This window comes from Peromyscus maniculatus, chromosome 1 (assembly GCF_049852395.1).
Source record: "Peromyscus maniculatus bairdii isolate BWxNUB_F1_BW_parent chromosome 1, HU_Pman_BW_mat_3.1, whole genome shotgun sequence".
Taxonomy (NCBI): Eukaryota; Metazoa; Chordata; class Mammalia; order Rodentia; family Cricetidae; genus Peromyscus; species Peromyscus maniculatus.
The window spans coordinates 59,190,075-59,212,122 of NC_134852.1; the positions used below are offsets into that span (position 1 = coordinate 59,190,075).

The 22,048-nt window shown below is 40.0% G+C and overlaps 1 protein-coding gene across 3 annotated transcripts in view; it reads right to left on the bottom strand.

The window, feature by feature from the left end:
- Nell1 (neural EGFL like 1) overlaps window positions 1-22,048 on the bottom strand; it is an 850,243-nt gene that overhangs the window by 222,854 nt on the left and 605,341 nt on the right. The window lies entirely within an intron of this gene.

A 22,048-nucleotide genomic window follows, 5' to 3' on the forward strand; every position in this document is an offset into this window, starting at 1 on the left:
AGCTGTCCTCAGTCCTGCCCTAAAGCATGGTTCCCCTGACCCAGGAGAGCAGATGGAGGACACGAGATAAAAAACATGGGTTTCATGCTGTCCTGCTTCTGTGTATCAATATCAGGTTTGACGTGACTTATCTGTCCCCTAATTTTATATGAAGCTCTCCCTACAGTTTAAGAGGAAAATCAGGCTATGCCCTAGAATCTAGCTAAGGTCAGGAAAGCAATTTATATCCGTATGAGCTGCAGAGGGTACCAAGAACTTTGGAGTTTTAAATCTTTCACAATTGGCATACAGCCTCATGAATCTCCTGGCATTATTAATTATCTTCTAGAAGGGAAAGAATTCAACTGATAGCATATAGAGTCCCTGTCTCTTACCTTTTAAGAAATGGATATTTTACAATGCTAGCAATACATGTAATTTGTGTTTCTAGTTACAGAGGGTTTATATTTAAGTTGCATGAAGAACTAGCATTAGAATTCTGAAGAAGTATATAATCAAGTAATAACTTTTTGATTTATAATTTAGTAAGCAGATACCCAGGGAGACTAAGTGAATTGTTTGGTTCCCAAACCCTCCTTAGAGCTCTTCCATCCACCAGCACTGAAAAAACATAAACCCTGTGCTCCAAACATCAGACCCACCACTTTTCAGTACCAGCTTTGCTGATGGCTTCTCTGCCTGAAACCTGGTCCCTCCACCATTCTCCCTACTCATTTACATGTTGCCAAAGGTCCCAAGGAAGCATCTAATCCCTTGAGGGAAATATAAATATCAAATAGTCTCTTTGACAACCAGGAGAATGTCTTATATACAGCAGGCTCTAGGGGAGGGACCAGGGCTGGGGGGGGGGGTGTGTGTGATCAGGGCTAACACAGAGGGCAGGGGAGAACATGAGACAGACAGTATCTATGTCAGAAACTCCAATGAATCTTTGGTGTAGTATGAATTATATTCACCTGAAGAGTAAACAGTATTTTGGTGATATATGCCAAAGGGCTCACACTTATTTATAAATTTGAGTCAATAGTTTCATTTTGTACATGTCTTAAGGTAAAAATTTTTAAAAAAAGAAGAAGAAGAAAAAGCATGAAGCTCTGTGGGTCAAAACAATCCTCAGAACACTATCTTTAAATAAAAGAATCAAAACCCCAAAAGACTGTGCATTGCTTTAACAGAGTAATGGTTAAACAAAATTTAATATATGCCACTGGTGGTATACTATGATCTGCCATAATTACACTTTAAATTTTTTTGGCAGGAGCTTATCTGATTAAGTTATGGATCTTGTTTTAACCTCAGCTTCACCAAATTCTAGCCTATGGTTTGAGATTTTGTTTGGTTTGGTTTGGTCTTTCAAAACAGGGTTTCTCTATATAGCCTTGACTGTCTTTGTAGACCAGGCTGGCTTCGAATTCAGGACATCCTGCCTCTGCCTTCTGAGTGCTGGGAAAAAAGGCGTGCACCACCACCAGGTTGCGGTTTGAGTCGTAAACTACATAGATCTCAATATTTACAGTCATCATCATCAATGTCATTATCTGTTCTACCCTACACAGCAGATGCAATATATTAGTAGGATAAAGCACCGTGTAAGTGAATACTGATCTTTATAATGTGATCATAATCAAAATATATGAAAGTTTGTTTGTCTTCAAATATCTGAGCAAAGTCCATTTAAAAAGTCAATGTAGCTGGACTGTGGTAGTGCATGCCTTTAATCCCAGCACTCGGGAGGCAGAGGCAGGAAGACCTCTGTGAGTTGGGAGGCCAGACTGGGCTCCAGAGTTAGCTTCAGGACAGCCAGGGCTACACAAAGAAACCCTTTCTCAAAAAAAAACAAATAAAATAAAATAGATTAAAAGTCTATGTAGTAGGGAATGACTCTGATCAAAGTATGTTATGTGCAACCTTAGAGGGCACAGACGACATTTTTTTCAGGCAGAAACTTCTAAAAGTCCTATGGGTATCAACAGATTTAAAACTCAGATTTAGCTGCCTGAAACATGAAAGATTAGAGTTGAGGATGGCATGAGGGGGAGAGAAAGTGGCATGTTTGAGGACATTACTAAAAGTCGGGGGTCCTTGACAAACTCATGTTTAAAAAAGTCCAAAAGTTTTCTGCATGTTCAGAGCAGGAGCAGATGAGTATGATGCAGCAGTGCTTTCTGAACACGACAGTGCTGCTACACACATGAACTCACAGTGTCTGGGACTACACACACAGGATAGAGGTGGCCTGAACCCCAGCATGAGTCAGGAAGAGTGACACAGAGTCCCATCCCTGGCTGGAGCTGTTGGCAACTGATGGATGCTGGGGAAGACAGAGCCAGTTCTCTTCCAGGATGCAGTCCCTGAGAGGCCCGAGTGCTCCAGTGTATGACCCTGCCTCCGGGCACATACAGGCACCGAGTGGACTCCTGTTTAAAGGGAAGGAAAAAGAAAGTGGGAAGAAATAGCATGGGGGGGGGGTTAATGGAGAAGAGACAGAAGTGAGAGGAAGATGGACCTGACCAGAACATGTGTGTATAGGAAACCCTCAAACAAATAGCAAACCATAAATAAAAAGAAAATGCTAGGGAATCGTCAAAGAATCAGAGGCCAAGAACAAGCAGCTTCTGATACCGGGTCAGCAGACGTTTGTAAACAGCCAGACAGCCAACAGTTCCAGGCTTTGGAGACCACACAGTCTTTATGATCGTGGCTCATCTCTGCCACTGAGGCATGAAAGCAGCCATAGGCAGGAAGCCGTGTGTAAATGAGTGATGTGGTCGTCCATCCCAATAAAATTTTATTTATTGAAAAACTAAGACAGTAATGTCAGTGTCAAAATCATTTGTGTTCTTATCCCAGCTCTTGTAACAAAGAATGTTTTCATTAGAGCCCAAACCCACATCTCTTCCTGGCTGTCCTGCCTCCATCTGCAGGATGATGGTATGTATGCGTGACCAGATCCCTGAGTAACGGAAACACACAGGTGTGTAACTTTTCTTTTCTCAGTGGGACCAACTCCTACTCTTTCCGTGAGAGTATAAGCCAGCAGAAATGTCCCCCATGAGCAACTTGAACTCTCTCCATCTCACATTTGACCATGAGTGTAGGGGTGGATCTCCTCAGTAATTCTGGATCATATTTGGTCCCTGGGACTAAAGAGGTAACTCCAGGCACCAAGGGACAGTGTGGAGGGAGGAGGCATGTGGACATGCTAAGACTCCTCCTGGAGACAGGGCATCAGAAAAGCATGGCATTCCTCTGCCCAGACCTCCGTTACCCCATGATCCTGAACAGACAAGGGGCCGAGATGTAAAATACCAACATTTAAGGAATGGAGCTGTGATGTGGCCTCCCTTCTTCCTCTCATGCTGAGGGGTTTTAAACACTGCTGAACTGACCTCAGTTTTAAATGATTTCTTTTATTTTGTGGGATTATAATTGCATAACTTCTCCCCTTTTCTTTCCTCTCTGCAAACCCTCCCATATGCCTTTCCTTGCTTTTCCAAATTCATAACCTCATTTTCCACAAATCGTTATAGCATACACATAGGTGTGCATGTGTGTGTGTGTGTGTGTGTGTGTGTGTGTGTGTGTGTGTGCATGTGTGTGTGTGCACACACACACACATTTCTAAGTGCAACCTGCTCAGTCTATATACTGTTACTTGCATATATGTTTTGAGGACTACGGATTTGGTACTGGAGAAGCAACTGGTGAGCTCTTCCCTAGGGAAGACTATGTCTCTAGTGCCAGCATCCCTCAGTTGCCTGTGGTTCTTTGTGTAGGATGATGCCTCATGGGCTTTTCCCTGTTCACATTTGACTTTGGCAATAGAGAGAACTGACTTTGAAGAATTATTAGTGCAATAAAAATATTAATTCTATAAAAACTGAGCTTACCCATGACATTATCATACACACTCATGACAGACTTTGATCATAGCGGCCCTCTACTAAATTAGCTTCTTAAATGGGTAAAAACCAGGTCTTGCTCAAGTGTTTGAAGAAAGCTTAGATGGCACAATGTCAAGTAAAAGTCATAACTTGACATTTTTCATCTCAGAAACTTTCTAAAAGAAGTCCCCTGGGCATCAGCAGACTTAAAACTTGGGGATTATCTGCTGGCACACGGAAGATTAGATCTGAGGTTGGCATGACGGGGAGAGGAAGCTGGCATGTTTGAAGCCGTTACTAAAAGTCAGGAAATTCCTGACAAACCAACGTTCAGAAGCTCTTCGAAATATGTCCTGAGGAATATTAGAGCATATAAAATGACAAGAAGACTTGACAAATCCATGTAGAAATGTCAGGTAATCAGTGAAGTGCCCTGTTTGTACCTTGGCGATTACTTTTGAAACACTACTGTATTAGGAGGTGGAGGGAGGGAGAGAGGGAGAAAAGGGAGAAAGGCAGGCAATTACAAACCCCAAAGTAATTCCTTTAAATAACTCAAAAATCTCAGTGCTGGCCACAGAAAATCTATGTTGGCAACACCCTCAGTTGCCTCCCAGAACTTAAAGCCACCACACAATTCAGACACATGACTTGGAGGAATCAAGCATGAACTGACCTAGAAACCTGTTCTCTCAGGACTACCTCTCATGGTATCAGAAGGTGCTATGTAAGCTGCCAAGAGAGAGAGATAATCAACAGTCTTAACCAGCCTTAAAGTTTGCAACCACAACCATGACCAGCCCGGCAAGATACCTGCAATGGTGCCATAGTGACTCATATCTGGGGGCAAGCTGCAGTTGTCCAGATGGATTTAAGATTCACTCAGTGGGACAGAACTTCTGTCTTGCACTGTAAATCTAGCCAGCTGCTCCTGGAGAGAGAGGTCATAGACCCAGGGAGAACCTACTTCTACCATTTTCCTCAGCCAATATAATTTCCTTTTTTAGAAAAAGAAATTTCATGTTTATCATCTTAATTATATCAATATGCACTAAATCATCTGGCATTACTTTTCTGGCTTTTAAAGGACTTGAAATATCGTGACTAGTAGAACATACTACAAAGTCCATTTTAATTTTTTTATCAAATTTTATTTTGTTATTAATACTAATTTTTATAATTGTACATGCTATTCACATTTTGTGATTTGCCAAGTCTCCATAATTTTATTTCCCTTCCTCTTTTATAGTAAATAGATTTTTTTCATATAATATATTCTGGTTAAGATTTCCTTCCCCAACTTCTCCCATCCAGATCTTTCTGTTTTTCTCTCTCATAAGAAAATAAACTGGAATCAAAAATAATAATATAAATAAGACGAAGCCAATCAACCCAGAATAGGATAAATCAAAGAAACAAACTAAAGAAAAGGAGCCAATGAAAAAGCACAAGAAGCAAATGGATGCAGAGATGCATGAGTTCGCATGCACTGAAATTCCCCCCAAAACACAAAACTAGAAACTCTACTATAAACACAAAAGACTTAAAAGGTTTAAAAATAAAATCTCAATAAAGCATTATGAGATTATGAGACAAGAAATACCATTTGTTTTGTGTTGGCCATTTACTGCTACACATGGGGCCCACCCCACTCTTAAGAGTAGTATGTATACCCAGTGATAATCCATTGGAGAAAATGAATGTTTCACCATCAGCAGTTATCAACTGAGGAGAGCATCTGCTTTAGGGATGGGGGCTTGTTTCCAATCCCCTCTCCATGCTGGGGCCCCATCAGAGCAGACCTGTGCAGGCCCTGCGCATGCTGCCATAGCCTCTGTGGGTTTATACTTGCGTCAGCCCTGCTGTGTTTAGAAGGCCTTGTTTCTTTGGTGCCTCCCATCCCCTCTGGCTCTGCCTCCTCTTCCACGAGGTTCTCTGAGTTCTAAGGCGAGGTATTTAATGGAGACATCCCATTTAGAACTGAATGTTCTAAGGTCTCTCAGTCTCTGAACACTGTCCAGCTATGGGTCTCTGTATTTGTTCCCATCTACTGCAGGAGGTGTTTCTTGGTGATGGCTGGGCAAGGCACAGATCCAGAAGTAGAGCAGAATGTCATAAGGAGTCATTTTATTGCCACATAGGCAGTTTTAGGCATGGGTTCCATCTCCTGGAGTGGGCCTTAAATGAAGCCTCCAGTTCTAGAAACAGGTTACATCTAATTAAGTTGTTGGCCAAAGGGGCTCCATGGGAACCCCCAAACATCTGAAGCTATTGCCAAGGCTAATAATTGCTCTCCACACTCTGATGGTTAGATCCTGTTGCTAAAGACAACACCTATACAAGTCACTGAACATAGAAAAGTTGAGCTAGTACCGAGAGCCTTCATCCCTAGTGACTAGTGCTCATGGTACTGGAAGGTACTCTGCATGGTACAAAAGGAGATGCTACAAATCCTTGGATCTATAATGGTGACCTGCCTGCAAGATATGCTGATGCAATACTGTGTGGGAATAACTAACCAGCATCTGATTAGATTTAAGGCCCCCAAACCAACCTCATTTCTAACTGAGTTCTAAAAGATTTTTTTAAGGGAGAAGTCTAAATACTTATACCCACAGGTATTGCAGCTGTCATCCCTCATCAAAGAAGTTCCCCCACCACCGGAAGGTGGAGGCTACTACAGAGATCTACGATTAGTCAAAATTCAGAGAATAAGTGACCATGGGGCCAGCCACAGTAGGAACATCTACTCTACAACCCTATACCTAAGTCCCAGGGAGAATGGATGGAAAGATTATAAAAGTCAGAAGACCAGGACATTTGCTGAATAGAGTGTCTTCTGGTCATGGTAGGGAAACTGCACCCACAACATCTCAACAGTATGGTTGCAAACAGGACCTGTGCAAAAATTATAACAGAAGAAGCTATAAATTTGAGAAGGCATAGAACAGAGGAGTAGCTGGAGAGGGGAGAGGAAGGGGTAGAAATGATATAAATATGGTAGTAATGTATGAAATTCTCAAAAGAATGTCAAAATAAAGCTTTGCAATATTTAGAGGGTTATGAAAGCTGGAACACTGAACTGCTAGGAGAAAACCTTTGAGATACAGGCAAAGGCAATCCTTCTGAAGGATTCTAATAGCAAAGGAAATAACTGCAAGAATTGACAGTGAGGTTATATGAAATTAAAAAGCTTTGGTGAAGCAAAGGTAACTATGCAAAGAGCAAGTAAAAGCCCATAGAATAGGAGAAAAGGTTTGGCAACTATACATCACACAAGAGATTAATACCTAGAATATAGAAAAGCCTGAAAAAAATTAGCACCAATAAAATCAAATCTTCCAATCAGTAAATGAGCTAATGAAGTTAACATACAGGTCTCAAATGAATACAAATGGCCAGTGAAAACTTGAAAAAGTTTTCAACATCTTCAGTCATCACGAAAATGCAAAATAAAATTGTTTTGAGATTCCACCTCATGCTAGTAAGAACAGTTATCACCATGACAACAAATATTGGTCAAGACTTGGGGGAAATAGATCACTCATTGCTGGAAGGACTATAGTAAGAACAGCTATCGCCATGACAACAAAGACTGGTAAAGACTTGGGGGAAGTGGATTACTTATTGCTAGAGGGACTATAAACTGGTAGTCACTGTGGAATGCAGACTGGAAGGTCCTCACATAACTGAAAATAGAGCTACAACATGACCCAGCTGTACCACCCCTAGGCATATACCCAAAGGACTCAATCCTCACAGCAAAGAGATGCCAGTTATCCAAGCTTACTGCTGCACCATATGCAAAAGTCAGAAAATGATGACAGCCTAGATGCCCATCAACAGACAAATTGATAAGGAAAATATTCATGGAGACAAGGGGATTTCTTTCATTGGTTGAAAAAGAAAATCATAACAATTGCAGGAATGTGGGTGGCACTGAGAACTTCAGTAAGCAAAATAACCCGGACCCCAGTTTTCTCTCATATGTGGATATGAAAACTTAATTCTTACACATGAGCTTATATGTGTGTACAGTCAGGTTTAAGTCATGAAACTAGAAAGTGGATCATGAGGGAGGGGGAAGAGGACAGGATAGAATATAAGTGACAGCAAAGCCAAGAGGAGGCTCCTGGGAGAAAGAATGGGAACATAGCGGGAACATCAGGATAGGGGAGGGCCATGGGGGTAGGGCACCAATAAAAACAATGTGTGGAAATTCCACAATGAAGGGCATTACTTTGCATGCTAATTTAACAGAACAAACAAAAAATAAAAAAGGCTTAGAAGGAAAAATATGAATCAAAATAATAGAGATGTAGTATGTTCTATTTAAGTTTGAGAACACCCAACTCCACAGAGAAACAATGTCCTAAGTATTTCCAGAAAAGTGGCTGCCATTTAGAGACAATGACTCAAGACTTCTGAAAATCCCCATTTATAAACACTTTTTAAACAACATACTTAAGCTAACTTTAGGCAGCAGCATCTGAGAAGTTGCTGTTACTGCTACCAGCCTCTTGGGAGACCTGACATTTAATAAAGCCACATAGAAACACAGGGCCAGGCAAGGCTGCCATTCCAATGCCCACTACTTTCTGTCCTACATCACCAACCTAGGCCATTCTTAGGCCCCTGAACAGCTCACTGTGGCTATTACAGCTTCACTGATCTGATCACCTTTTCAATGGTAGAGGCAAAATCTGGCAGCATGGTGCTTCTGGAGAGCTTCTCTCCAGGTTCCACCAAGCCCCTCAGTCCCACAATCCAAGTATAAAATAATCACTCAGATGCTTATATTACTTATAAACTGTACATGTAACATCTCATGTACAGTAACATCTCATGTACATCATCTCAGTCTTTACATGTTGCTTGTCCTGGCGGTGGCTGCAGTGTCTCCCCCTCCTTCTTTTCGTTCCCCCAATTCAATTCTCCTCTCTCCTTGTCCCGCCTATACTTCCTGTCTGGTCACTGACCATCAGTGTTTTATTTATATAGAGCCATATCCACAGTACTTCCCCTTTTCTTCTTTTTTTAAAAAGGAAGGTTTTAACTTTAACATGGTAAAATTACACATAACAATTATTGAGCAAGAATTACAGTTACAATATTAAAGATGTCCTATCTATCTTATATTTGTGAGTTTAAGGTTTTATATCTAACTTATCTTTTATCATAACTGAGGAAATTACAACTATCTAGTTTTTAACCACATCAAAGACCTCAGAAGGATATAATATTACCTGAGAAATGGGAGAAGGATGTATATAACTTTTGGGAGTCTTGCAGGGTAGACAGGGACAGCTGACAGCCTGGACAGTCATCTAATGTTTCTTTGTAAAGTTGGGGCATCTGTCTTTAGCTCACAGGGCTAGAGTCTCTCCTTCATTTTTTTTTTTTTAGTGTCCTGTAGAATGTCTGGCAGTTTTCTCTGTGAAGCAGGAACCTGAAGGACCATCTTGTCAAGCAAAGTTCAATGGTCATCCTTCCATGGGTCTTGCATGTCCAGTCGATCAAGCAGTCCAGGCAACAACAGTTTCTTGCCCGAATGGCTATCTTTGTCAAGGTGAAGATAAACTCCATATGGAGTGTCTTTGATGTCCATCCTCCTCTCCAAAGTAAATCCAGTGCTGTCAGGAGCAGACATGTCTCACTGCCTACAATGTCTAAATTTTTTAAACATTTTAAATGCCATATTCTGTAGGTCTTTGAAGTGTTTAAAGACTACCTATCTATCTGAAATATATCTATGTATACCTAGAGGACTTAACTAACATGGCTATAAATATGATTATCACAGATGACTATTAATCTATTTCTTAATTATCCATTACAATTTTAAATGAGTTACATAAACATAATACCTCAAACAATTGAAATATATATATAGTATAACAAAATTAACTTTAAGTTTGTATCAATAAACTAAAATTTATACCAATGTAAAACATTTTAAATATAAACTAAAATCTATACCAATGTAAAACATTTTACATTCTTAAAATATTCTTTAAAAGTAGGTTCATTAATCTACCCTTTTATCTTATCATCTCTATATCCTATATATCTATATCATATCCCCTTTTCTTTTTTAGAAAGAGATCTCATTTATAATCAACCTGTTTTAAATAAAAATATTGGTTTTTCTCTGTCCCACACCAGAGGGCTCTTTTGATTTGGGACACAAGAATCTCTTAACCATTTTTTTTTAAAGCAATATGTCTGGGTTTAGAGGGGGAGTGAGCCAATCCCACCTCTAAAGCCAGCTTGGTATATTTGGGAATTTGGGCGTAGCATCTCTTACTACTTCCTGCTGGAGGGGGGCGCTGTATCTTATGGAGATGCAAAGAAAATTTTAGGCTTATGGGGTAGTCCGTGAGGCCGTATTGTGGGAGCCAGTTGCCTTGAAACCATTCTGGATGTTAGATTATCTGGGCCATGGTGTCATCAGAGACCTTTCAAGGGATCTTGGCTGGTAAAACCTGATGTATCTTAATCTGGAACAAATCCATAGCCTTTGGCTTTCTGTGGAAACAAAAGCAGAACTTCTTTTCCAAAGCAACATATCCTTACATCCAAATTTTGAAGGCAAGTTACCTTTAAAATATACATATTGGTTTAATTCAACATCTTTTTTGATCAAATGCTTTTTTGCAGTTAAAAATCTCAAAGACAACACAATCCAGATTCTCTGTGTAATATTCATCTTTACGTGGCTTTTTTTATATTAATTTATCTTTTTTTGTCTCTTTCAAGCCTACGTATATTTTACACACACATTGTAAACTATTTTATCTGAATCAGTCTTATTGTGAGCCTATTGCTTTAAACTACAGCATTCTAAGACTAAAACAGTGCTGTGGCTGCTGGCTCTGCCCACTTCAGCTTCCCAACATGGCCCTGGTATGTTTTCTGCCAGTTCTATGAGCCATCGAGTCTCAGAAATAGTGGGTCTACACTTTTTATAGGCAGCGTGTAGCCCAGAAAACTCTTTTTTTTTAATACTAGTAAAGACTAAATCTACCACACAGTGTAATGTGCCGCTGGCAGACGCCTCATTCCCACCATACTGCCGGTCAAACGCCAGGAACCTGCCAGTGTTCAAACCTGCATTTTGTGGTGTCTAGCTGCCGTATAAGACATGAAGCAGGAACCTGGTTTTGGCTCTGTTTAGAATTGGTTATTAAATATTTTCAGGTTTAAGGTGGAAACTCGAGCCATTGGGCGCCATTTGTTGCTGGAGAGCTTCTCTCCAGGTTCCACCAAGCCCTGTATTCCCACAATCCAAGTATAAAATAATCACTCAGATGCTTATATTACTTATAAACTGTATGGCCATGGCAGGCTTCTTGTTAACTGTTTTTATATCATAAATTAACCCATTTCTATAAATCTATACCTTGCCACGTGGCTCGTGGCTTACTGGCATCTTTACATGTTGCTTGTCCTGGCAGTGGCTGCAGTGGCTCCCCCTCCTTCTTCCTGTTTCCCCAATTCTCCTCTCTCTTTGTCTCGCCTATACTTCCTGTCTGGTCACTGGCCATCAGTGTTTTATTTATATAGAGCAATATCTACAGCAGCATGGATTCTTTTTTTTTTTTTTTTTTTTTTTTTTTTGGTTTTTCGAGACAGGGTGTCTCTGTGTATTTTTGAGCCTTTCTGGGAACTCACTTTGTAGACCAGGCTGGCCTTGAACTCACAGAGATCTACCTGCCTCTGCCTCCCGAGTGCTGGGATTAAAGGTGTGCGCCACCACCACCCAGCTGGCAGCATGGATTCTTGCTTCAACCCCCATTTCACCACTTGATGGTTGCCTCATAGTAGGCAGCTTGTTTTAATAAGCTACAAAATGTCTCCTTGGTCCACCCCTGGCTTTTATACCCAGGCACTGTTGCACCATATGCAAATGAGCTCAGAGCTGATCTGATCTGCTATACTGGCTGAAAGCTCTTGTTGCTCCATCTACACCCTTCCTATCACCCCTCCTTAACCAATAATCTTTCCATACCAACCCAAGAGTTCACCCCTCCCCAAGATTGAAAATCTTCAATAAGGAAGACAATCTTGTATCTATCCTTTGCTTTCAAACTCTTCTTTCAATGACTAATCTTGGAGGTGGAAACTGAGCAGTGCTGAGAAGGGACTGAGCCAGGGCTAAATTAACATTTAAATAAGGGTAAGGAGTGATGCTGTTCAAACACAGAGAGCTGCTCAGATGAGGAAGGGCATTCCCGTTTTCTGCATTCTCTGAGGGGTGTTGACGCAGTGTAATTGAATGTGATGACATTTAGGTTCTAGAACTCTATAGTGGTGACTTTCATGGTTTAGTTTTGATAAACTATAAGAATTTCTTTTTAACCCATGCCTATATTTTACACCTGTTGATAACTGCATGGCATGCAAGGGTGTGTATAGTTCATGAGATTTCACAAACCTGCTAGAAACATAGACTTGCATGTTGCTCAGACATAATCTACGTCCTTCCTGTCAGGATCAGTTTATTTGAAGTATCTAAGCTTCCATGCCCTAGAGTGTGGAAAGGAATGCTTCTATGCACCTCATAGAATTGAGAACAATATGAAGAACAGCTTAACCTGGAATCTGATTTGGGTTTGGCTCATGATAGCTTCTCTTGGTTCAAGCACTACGGCCTATTACCAAGGCATTTCTCCACTAAGGATAATTTATTTGATGATATGTGAAAAAACATCAGGTTGAAAAAGGTATTTATTAATAAAGAGAGAGGAAAACAAAGTATTATATAAGAGAAAGGCCCATCATATGGTGGCTAGTTCCCTGAAGCCAAGTGGGGCTCTGTAGTCAGATCTATGTTCATTTTCAGGTTCTTACTCCTACTTCTTTGTGAGATGAACAGGTATCTTAACATCTCTGGCTTCATTTTAGACATCATCTTATTTTTTCAGGCAAAAATATTGCCACTGGGTTTATAAACAAGAGAAAAACTTCCTTCATTGTTCTAGATACTGGGAAGTCTAAGTTGAAGACAATGGCAGGTTGTATGTCTCATGAAGACAAACTATTTGTTTTGGTTTGTTCATAAATGGTCTTTTCACAGTGTCTTCACATCACACAGGTCTCTACTACCTCTTTGCAGCATCATTTATAAATCTATAAATTCCATTTATGGATGTGCTACATTATGACTTTATTATCTTCTGTCACGGTTTCAGTATGAAACATAGGTAGACTAAAGGGTCATTAGGTGAAGGTACAGCCCCCAGCATAGTGTTCAAAGAAGGGGTCTTTGTACGGTGTTTGGATCATGACAGCTCTAACCCAATCAATAGACTAATCCACCAGTGAAATCATAATTTAATAGACTTATAGACAGTAGGAGAAGCCTTACTAGAGGATCCAAATTACTGGGGCATAATGCTGAAGAGTCTCCTTCCTCCTTCCCTCCCTCCTCCTCCTTTGCTCCACCCCTTGCCAACTTTATCTCCCTATCTGTCTCATCTACCATTACCTGTGCAGAATTCCTTTGCTGTACCCTCTATTATGATGCTCCTGCCTTGCTGAAGGTCCAAAGCCAATGCATCCAGCTGACCAGAAACCAAAGGGTTTAGCAGCATGAGCACAGATCAGTTTTTGCTTGTTGGTCCTTTAACCTGTTTCTCTTAGGTATTTGAAGCAGAGATGATAAGTCTCATACACTTTCCAAAGGACTCACTCTCCAATGTCATTATATTGCTGATTAGATTTCAACTTCTAAAATTTGAGGGGGGGGGCAAATATTCAGATAAGATGACTCATCTACAAAATAGAATAATATAAGTAATTGCCACTTTATAAATAACAAATAGGACAATATGATAAATGGCTGGCACATAGTAGGTGCTCATTAAATGTTACTTGCACAGGCTTTGGAAAACACTATAGAATTTGTTTTCATGAAGGATTTCAGGATTCTATATTATAAAGAATATTATCAGAAGGCTTTATGAACAGCCTAGATTTTAGCCTAGGAAGTGTTTATGAACTTTATAGCATTGATCTATTTTAGAGGTTGTTGAAACAGGATTCTAGCTCCACAGTGAAGTCTTATTAGTATTTGTGTAAAAAGATATAGAGACTATATATTTAACTTTATATAAATACACAAAAATTAGTTCTCAAAAAATGCACATACCATCAAAGCCATAAACACACATATGCATGCATGCACACAACCTGAAGAGCCATATGGGCTAAAGATTATACTTCTTTTCTAAGCCCTGAAAAATACACATTTTTGTTCAAAGGTAACTAAAATCTGTCCATCAGTACAAGCTAACAAAATAATCTTAAAGAAATATATTCCTGGTGGATTTAGCTGTCTCCTTGCTCCAATATAATTTTATAACATTTAGTTTACAAAAATTGACTGAAGAGATATTTAGTATATTGCTTTGCAATGCAACATTTAATTTTATAGCAGGGAAATGTGTTTCTTTTTACAAATATATCAGTGGATAGCATCAATAAGCAGCTCCAGAGTCATTAAGCACTATGCGAGAAGCTGGGAGAACTACAGATTCTGTTACTGAAACACACAGATTAATTTTCAGCTCATAAAATCACGGCATGGGTTCCTTGCCCAATGTCTGCAGACCAAGTATGCTGAAGTCTGAAATGAAAGTTCAGTCAACTCAAATGAAGGATTTTAGTCAAATTAAAACCTTGCCATATATTCTCAAAGCCTATTAAATGCAAATAAAAATGCTTAAAGCACATAGAGGATTCTGCAGGATCTAGCCTCTGTTACCTTCCTGGTCTCTCCTCTTCCACTTCAACATACACAGTCCCTGCTGCTTCTGAACCTGCCCATGGGCCATACTACCACCATCTGCTTGATGGTGACCATTCTAAGCCACTGTCCTGCATTATATTCCTGTCATAAGACATGATCCACCAGGATAAATAGAAGGAATGTTGATTGATTCTGACACCTGAGTTCAATCCATGACGAGTTTCCAGGGCACCTTGAACAGATCAAGTTAAAGTCATACATCCCATGATACCCTGCATTATTTCAAGATGTGGACTCTGTTCTTACTTATAGGAAATCTGGTGTGCTTGTGCACTCCATTGCACATAAGGGCGGAAGCTAGGCACTGTGTCACATTCCCATGTGATATGGATTCACTGTTTGCCACGGTGCCTGGCACAGCAGCTACTTGGTAATGACTTGCTGATTGGAGCCTATGTTACCCTTAGAAATGCTAAGTTGGTGATGTAATTATGAGCATGTCTGGACACTAGTCCACACTGAGACTTAATACACATATTTTAGGGTCTAGGAAGTTTTGAATCTGAGCTTTAGTTCTGCTATTCACTAATTTTATATAGGCATGAAAAGTAAATAGTTCCACAAACTCATGTTTTGGCTCTGTGCATCATAATTCTCTCTCTCTCTCTCTCTCTCTCTCTCTCTCTCTCTCTCTCTCTCTCTCTCTCTCCCTCCCTCTTCCTCCTTTCCCTTCCTGTTTATATCTATGTTAAAATATTTCCTTAATAACTGCCAACTCTGCTTTAAAAAAAAAACCCATAAGCAACATTCAAATACAAATTAACGAGAGAGAGAGAGAGATCAAAGTGGGTTCTTTACACGGAAAGCTAACAACTTCTAAACACTCCCAATTCAATCAAATTATGGAGGGCTGAAGGCCAATTGCTCCTGAAGAAATGTTTGTCTGCACATAATCTCTTGTCCTGTTGCTGAGGTAGAGTTTGAGTAATGAAGAGAAGGAAGGTTAAATACTTCTTCTAAAATCATTGTGAGAAATGATGGACAGCTTTGTTCACATCAGAAAATGAGCACCTGAAGTAATTTTTAGGCTTTTAAGAGGTAGTATAAAATGCTAAAGACATTACTCTCCTTCAGACTGGAATCCAAAAGGATCCTGCCAATTGCTTATTTCGCAACACAACCTTGAGACTATTTACTTTCAGCAAAACGGGGATATTATGCTAGTCTTACAGAAGTGAGGTAAAACTCAAACAAAACCTTAGACTAAGTGTCTGGTGTGGTCCCTAAGTTAGCACACCAGGAAGCTGGCTTGCTTTTAAGGCACTTTAGGACCTGCTCGCTCTAAAACTCTTTTCCTCTTGAGAATCTTATATGGTGATGTCAGCCCTATGGGGTGATCAAAACGAAACTGCTAACATACTGTGCTTAAGAGGTTCAAGGAGGAAATTAAACCCTTGACTCTGTGTATAATTAGAAATAATATTGGCAGCTTACAACGCTGTCACAAGATAGTGCCATAAAATGACTTCCCATTGCTAGATAAAATTTAAAGGAAGTTTGAAAAACTGCTGGGGAACTGCAGAAGGGGAAGAAATAATATTAGTTGTTTAGAGGAAGAAGTAAATACGGCTCAACGATCCCTGCAAAAACATCTTCTGAGAATCCACAGTAATCTTGTAATGAAACTGTGTTCTCCCTGGTGAGAAAATGTGAGCAAGTTGCTACCCCGCAGTGAAAGCAGATGCTCCTCCCACACCTGTTTGCTCTTGAAGTCTGAGAAAGGCAAGGTCATAGAGGCCATAGATGTCCCCACACCTTCACTGTCTATTAGCATTCTCAGAGAAGAAGTTTAAGGCTTAATCTCTGCAGCATGATTTTGTGATATTTTAGCTCAGAAACCAGATTTCAAATCTGCCCCGTTTAACATAGTATGTATTCCGTGTGTTGACACTGATTTCTTTAATAAGTTCCTAGCATGATCACTTGGCATGCCTGTACTTCCTTTATGCTTCACAATATACTCAGGGGTGTACTGATAGAGAAACAGAGCCATGGAATGATGCACTGAAGTGATGGTAAGCGTCAAAGCCATATGACTCCACACAGGCAGGCCTCACCTAGTAATGCTTTCTTAGTGCTCTGTCTCCTTTAATCTTTTCACACAGTTCTCCTTCTGACATGACAAATGGCTTAGGTTGTTTCTAGGATGGCATAAGAATAGTGAATCATACTCCATAATTTCTAATGAACTCTGAGTATAAGATAAACTTATTTTCATTCTCTCTAATTAAAACTTTATCTCAGTTTCTTATTGAAATGTAGTTTAATTTTCTTGCTTAAAATGTAGGCTTGCAATTGAGCATTCCATTGGAAGAATATTTCTAATTTAGAGCAAGTCTGAGAGATATATGTCTACCCTTCATTGTGACACAGATCACAGAGCCACTGCTTCTGTCCAGGGTCTACATTCAAGGACACAGATCACTGCCTCAATGCAATGCTGGATATTTAGAACTAAAAGTCTAGGAAGAAACCACAGTATGCTAGGGTTGAAATTATATGCATTGTGAAGCAGAGCTTTTACTGGGAAAGAGATACTCTTTCAGCTGTGTGTGCCTATAAATTTTGATGTGTCTGTGTGCTTGGAAAGTCAGTATAGAATAATTTTTAAGAAAAAAAACACTCCCTTCTTTTTCTTATTATCTGAGTTTGCTTTTATCTAACAAAAATACGAATTTGTTTTGGTTGGTAGAATTTTGATTACTGATCCTATTTCACTAAGAGTTAGTATTATTATTATGTATACAGTGTTCTGTCAGCATGCATCCCTGCAGGCCAGAGAGGGCACCAGATCTCATTGTAGATGGTTGTGAACCACCATGTGGTTTCTGGATTTGAACTCAGGACCTCTGGAGGAACAGCCAGTGCTCTTAACCTCTGAGCTATTTCTCCAGCCCCCCCAAAATACCAATTTCATAGGTAAAAACCCAATATCGGCAGCTTTCTTTCTCCCTTTCTCCCTCCTTCTCTTTCTTCCTTCCTTTCTTTCTTGTAAATATTGGGAACTGAGCCCTAGACCTCATGCATGCTAAGCAAATGCTCCTATCACTGAGCTAGATTTGGAGTCCAACTGCTTTTATTTAAATCAAGATACACATATTCCGGGCTAGGTACAAATGGGTTAAAAATGTTATTATTTTATTCATGGTAGATTACCCACAACCTTATCATTGCTAGTCACTAGAATGCTTTCAATTTTCATTAGCCAGAGTCATCAATAACAACATTCATGACATCTGCCAGAAGAGTACAGTGTCCCTTGACTCCAAATCATCAACACATACCACATAAGCCATGGTTAATAGTGTCTGTTTTTAAGGAACAAATGTGTAAGTAAATAAGAAGTCAGAGGAGAAGATGTACTTTGTGGAATAAACCTATAATTATAGAGATGTATTACCATTCAGGTCATGGAATAGATTAAAAGGACTCAGGCCTCTGATGTCTGCTAATCTTGGCTCCTATTGTCCTGTAAGCATTATTACATCCTAAGGTCATGATGGCAATGTTAGAAGATAGCATCAATGTTGAGGAAAAAAAGCCTTCCACAGATTACAGTAGAAGAAAATACTTCTCCTCTTTCAGCCATGGTATGGTATTCTTGCACTCAATTTTAGAAGTTCCTTGTCACTGTATACAACCTGTGATAAATGAGAGTGTATGTCCTCAGTGATTAGGCCAAGTTTATGGGAGTTTTATCTAACTAAGGGTCACTTAAAGGAGAAAACTGAACGGGTACATTCCAGAAGGAAAATTGTTCCCACACTATCTAGGAAAGGAAATAAAAACACCAGCATACCACAGTTAGTTCAGAGACTCCCTGTACAAAGGGAAGGAGAAATGAGTGCTTCCCAAACTTTCCATGGTTGTTATGATTGCATTTCAGATAGGAGTAGCTTGTGAAGCCATGGACAAGTACTTAGCTACTTTGTTACCTTTATTCTTTGATATTTTTCAGCCCCACTTTCTGACATGACTTGCTGAGGATGCATTTATTTCCAAGATGCTTCACTAAATCAGTCCAGGCTTATGGACAAAACAAGCCATCTTGCTGGTGGATTCACTGACAGGCCAATGAATTAGTTAATAGCTTTGGTCTACTGACAGGTTGGCTTGACTGAAAACAAAATTTTGCATATGCAGAATTTCTGACGGTTTTGTATAAATGCTAGATTGCAACAGGCAAGACCCAAAGGCAGGTATCTCTGATAAGATGAAACAAACCACTGACGAGCATCATCTCAACCCCATAGACACAATACAAAACCTACCAGATGACCTTGGCCAAACTGAAACACAAAAGCCAGGAACCAATAATGCATTTCCTTTGATGCAGCATTTGACTTCTCTGAGAAACATGATCAGATGAATCCCTCAGATGAAAAGCAAAACCAATGTGCTAAGATATATACTACAGCAGTAAATATAATTGTGAAAATTTTGACTCTTACATATCCAGAAATATTAAAAATGTTAAATAAAATAGGCAGCTACTTCTAAAATGATTCTCATGAATGGTTCTAATATCGGTCATAGATACATAAAATCTGTATTGTCTGGACTGAGTCATGGGATGGGCTGACAGCCTCTAGTTTCTCTACAGCATGGCTCTCTGAGTCCGCTGTCCTTCTAGTCATCATATTCTTCTCACATGTTTAGAAACATCCCTTTGGTAATCACACTGCTGCATTTGGCTTGCTGGAATGGCAATTGTGATTCATTTAGATGCACCTATGCTTGTCACCTCTCAGGCTCCAAATGATGCTCTAAGCACCCTTAGAAGCTATGTGCTCCTCAAGTCTTTTACAGTGCAACAATCCTCTGAATAGCAGATTTTTACTGCTAAATTAAATTTAAAACCCAATTACCATAAATGAGGACTAGCACAACTGCATCTGCATACTTTTCTTCCTGAGCTCAGGGTAAAATAAAAGAATACCACGTCTTATTCCTTTGATACCTCTTGTCATTTCACAAGGAAAAGTTGACCTATATATTTAAGCATAAAGTTGACGAATACAGCAATATAACAGGCTTTAAGGGTTCCCTCCATAAACCAACTACTGTAGCACTAGAACGTTTGTTCTCTAGTAAGTCTTGGGGATAAAAGTTGCTTCTGATCACCATTTAAGATGCTGCATGACATAGAAACCCTTCCCATGGTGCATCCCACCCACTGTCCCATCTCCCTCCCTCATAATTCTCCACGTGAGTGAAAGACATATAAGACCATCACAAGCTGTCAATGTCATCCTGTCCTGTTATGCCACATTCTGCACCTGGAAATATTACTCAGGACCTTTCCCTCCTCCTTAACAAAAAGTCCATGCAGGGAAAGAGGTAGGTGAACTACAGATTTTCATCTCTCCCTCCTCTACTCCAATGCCAATCAAATCCACTACTCCAATCTCATGCCCAGCTATGAAGCAAATCACCTGCCTCAGCCTCCTCTCCTGCCTACCCCATCTCCAGTGTGTCACACAGATCTTCCTCTCCAGACTTATTTCCTCCCCACTCATTGCTTTATCCCAGTCTCCAAATCCAGCAGGCATTCCTGAGAACACACAGGCCACTCTGGCCAGGGAAGCAGGTAGCCTAACTGCACCCTACTCTCCTTTAAATTCAACCACCCAGTTTCACCCTAGTCTCTGTAGCAGACAATCTGATGCACCCTCCCCCTCCTCTCTGCCCCGATCTTCAGTGGATCGCACAGATTTTCTCCTCCATCCTTTCTCCCCACTCATCCTGTTATCCCAGCTCCTAACTCCAACAGGCATTATCTGGAAATGCACTAGCCAAGCCTGCCAGAGAAGTAGGTAGGCCAGTAAAGCAGAAAGATGAGCTCCTCTGTTTCATATCCAATCCCCCAGTCCCATCCCCAGCAGGCTATCTGTGGTGACCTCTCCTCATTCCCTGTTCCCTGAAGATTGAGAAGATCCTGGTGAACAACATGCTTTCCTCCCTCGTATGGACCGCCTCCCCAGCTTTTCCCCTCCTAGCTATCCTCATCCCTAAGTGCTAGCTCTCAACACCCAGAAATACACTTTACCTAGAACCCCCTGGGACACACTCGGCAGGATCTCAGAAAAATCACCTACCAAGCAACACACAGCCATCACACCTTCCTAAGAAACAGAGAGGACAATGGAAAACAAGAAACAAAAAACCCACTCAACAAAGACAAGACCAGAATTCAGCATCTAGAATTACAATCTTCCCAAACCCAAATGCCTAGATGCCAGTATAAATACACATCAGTAATAGCCAGGACAATATGTCTCCACTGCAGCCCAACAACCCTACCATAGCAGTCCTTAAGTAATTTAACATAGGTGAAATACAAGACAAAATCCTTAAAATAGCCTCTATGGATATGATAGAAGTCCTTAAAGAGGAAATAACAAAATCTTTTTAAAAATTATGAAAACACAAACCAACAGTTGAAGGAAATGAATAAAATAGTTCAATACCTGAAAGTGGAAATAGAATAAAGAAAACCCAAATTGAGAGAAAACTAGAAATGAAAAATTTAAGAACTTGAACAGGAAGCTCACAGGCAAGCCTCACCAACAGACTACAGGAGAGAGAAGAAAGAAGTTGAGATATTGAAGAAACAATAAAATAAGTGGATACTTTGGTCAAAGAAAATATTGAATCAAAAAAAAAATCCTACCACAAAACATCCAAGAAATCTGGCACACTATGAATGAAAAGGCCAAATCTAAGAATAAGAGGAATAGAAGACATGGGAGAAACCCAGATCAAAGGCATCAAAAAAATATTTTCAACAAAAACATTAAAAAAAAATGCCCCTTACCTAAAGAAGGAGATGCCTGTCAAGGCGCAAGAAGCAACACATAATATTCAATCACTCAATGTACAGAACAAAGAGAATATTAAAAGTGCAAGGAAAAAGACCAAGTAATGTATAAAGGCAGGCCTATTAGAATTACATCTGACTTCTCAATGGAGACTCTAAAACCAGAAGGGCCCGGACAGATGTGCTGCAGACCAGAAATGCTAGGCTAGACTATCATACACTATAACTTTCAATCACCATAGATGGAGAAAACAAGACATTCCATGACAAAGGTAAATTTAAACAGTATCTGTCTACAAATCCATCCCTACAGAAGGTGCTAGAAGGAAAACTCCAGCCCAACAAGGTTAACTACACCCATGAAAACACAGGAAATAACTTCACACCAGCAAAACCAAACAAGGGAAGAAAACACACACACACACACACACACACACACACACACATTCACCAAAATAAGAGGAATTAACAATAATTGGTCATTGTATATCTCAATATCAATGGTCACCTATAAAAGACACAGACTAACAA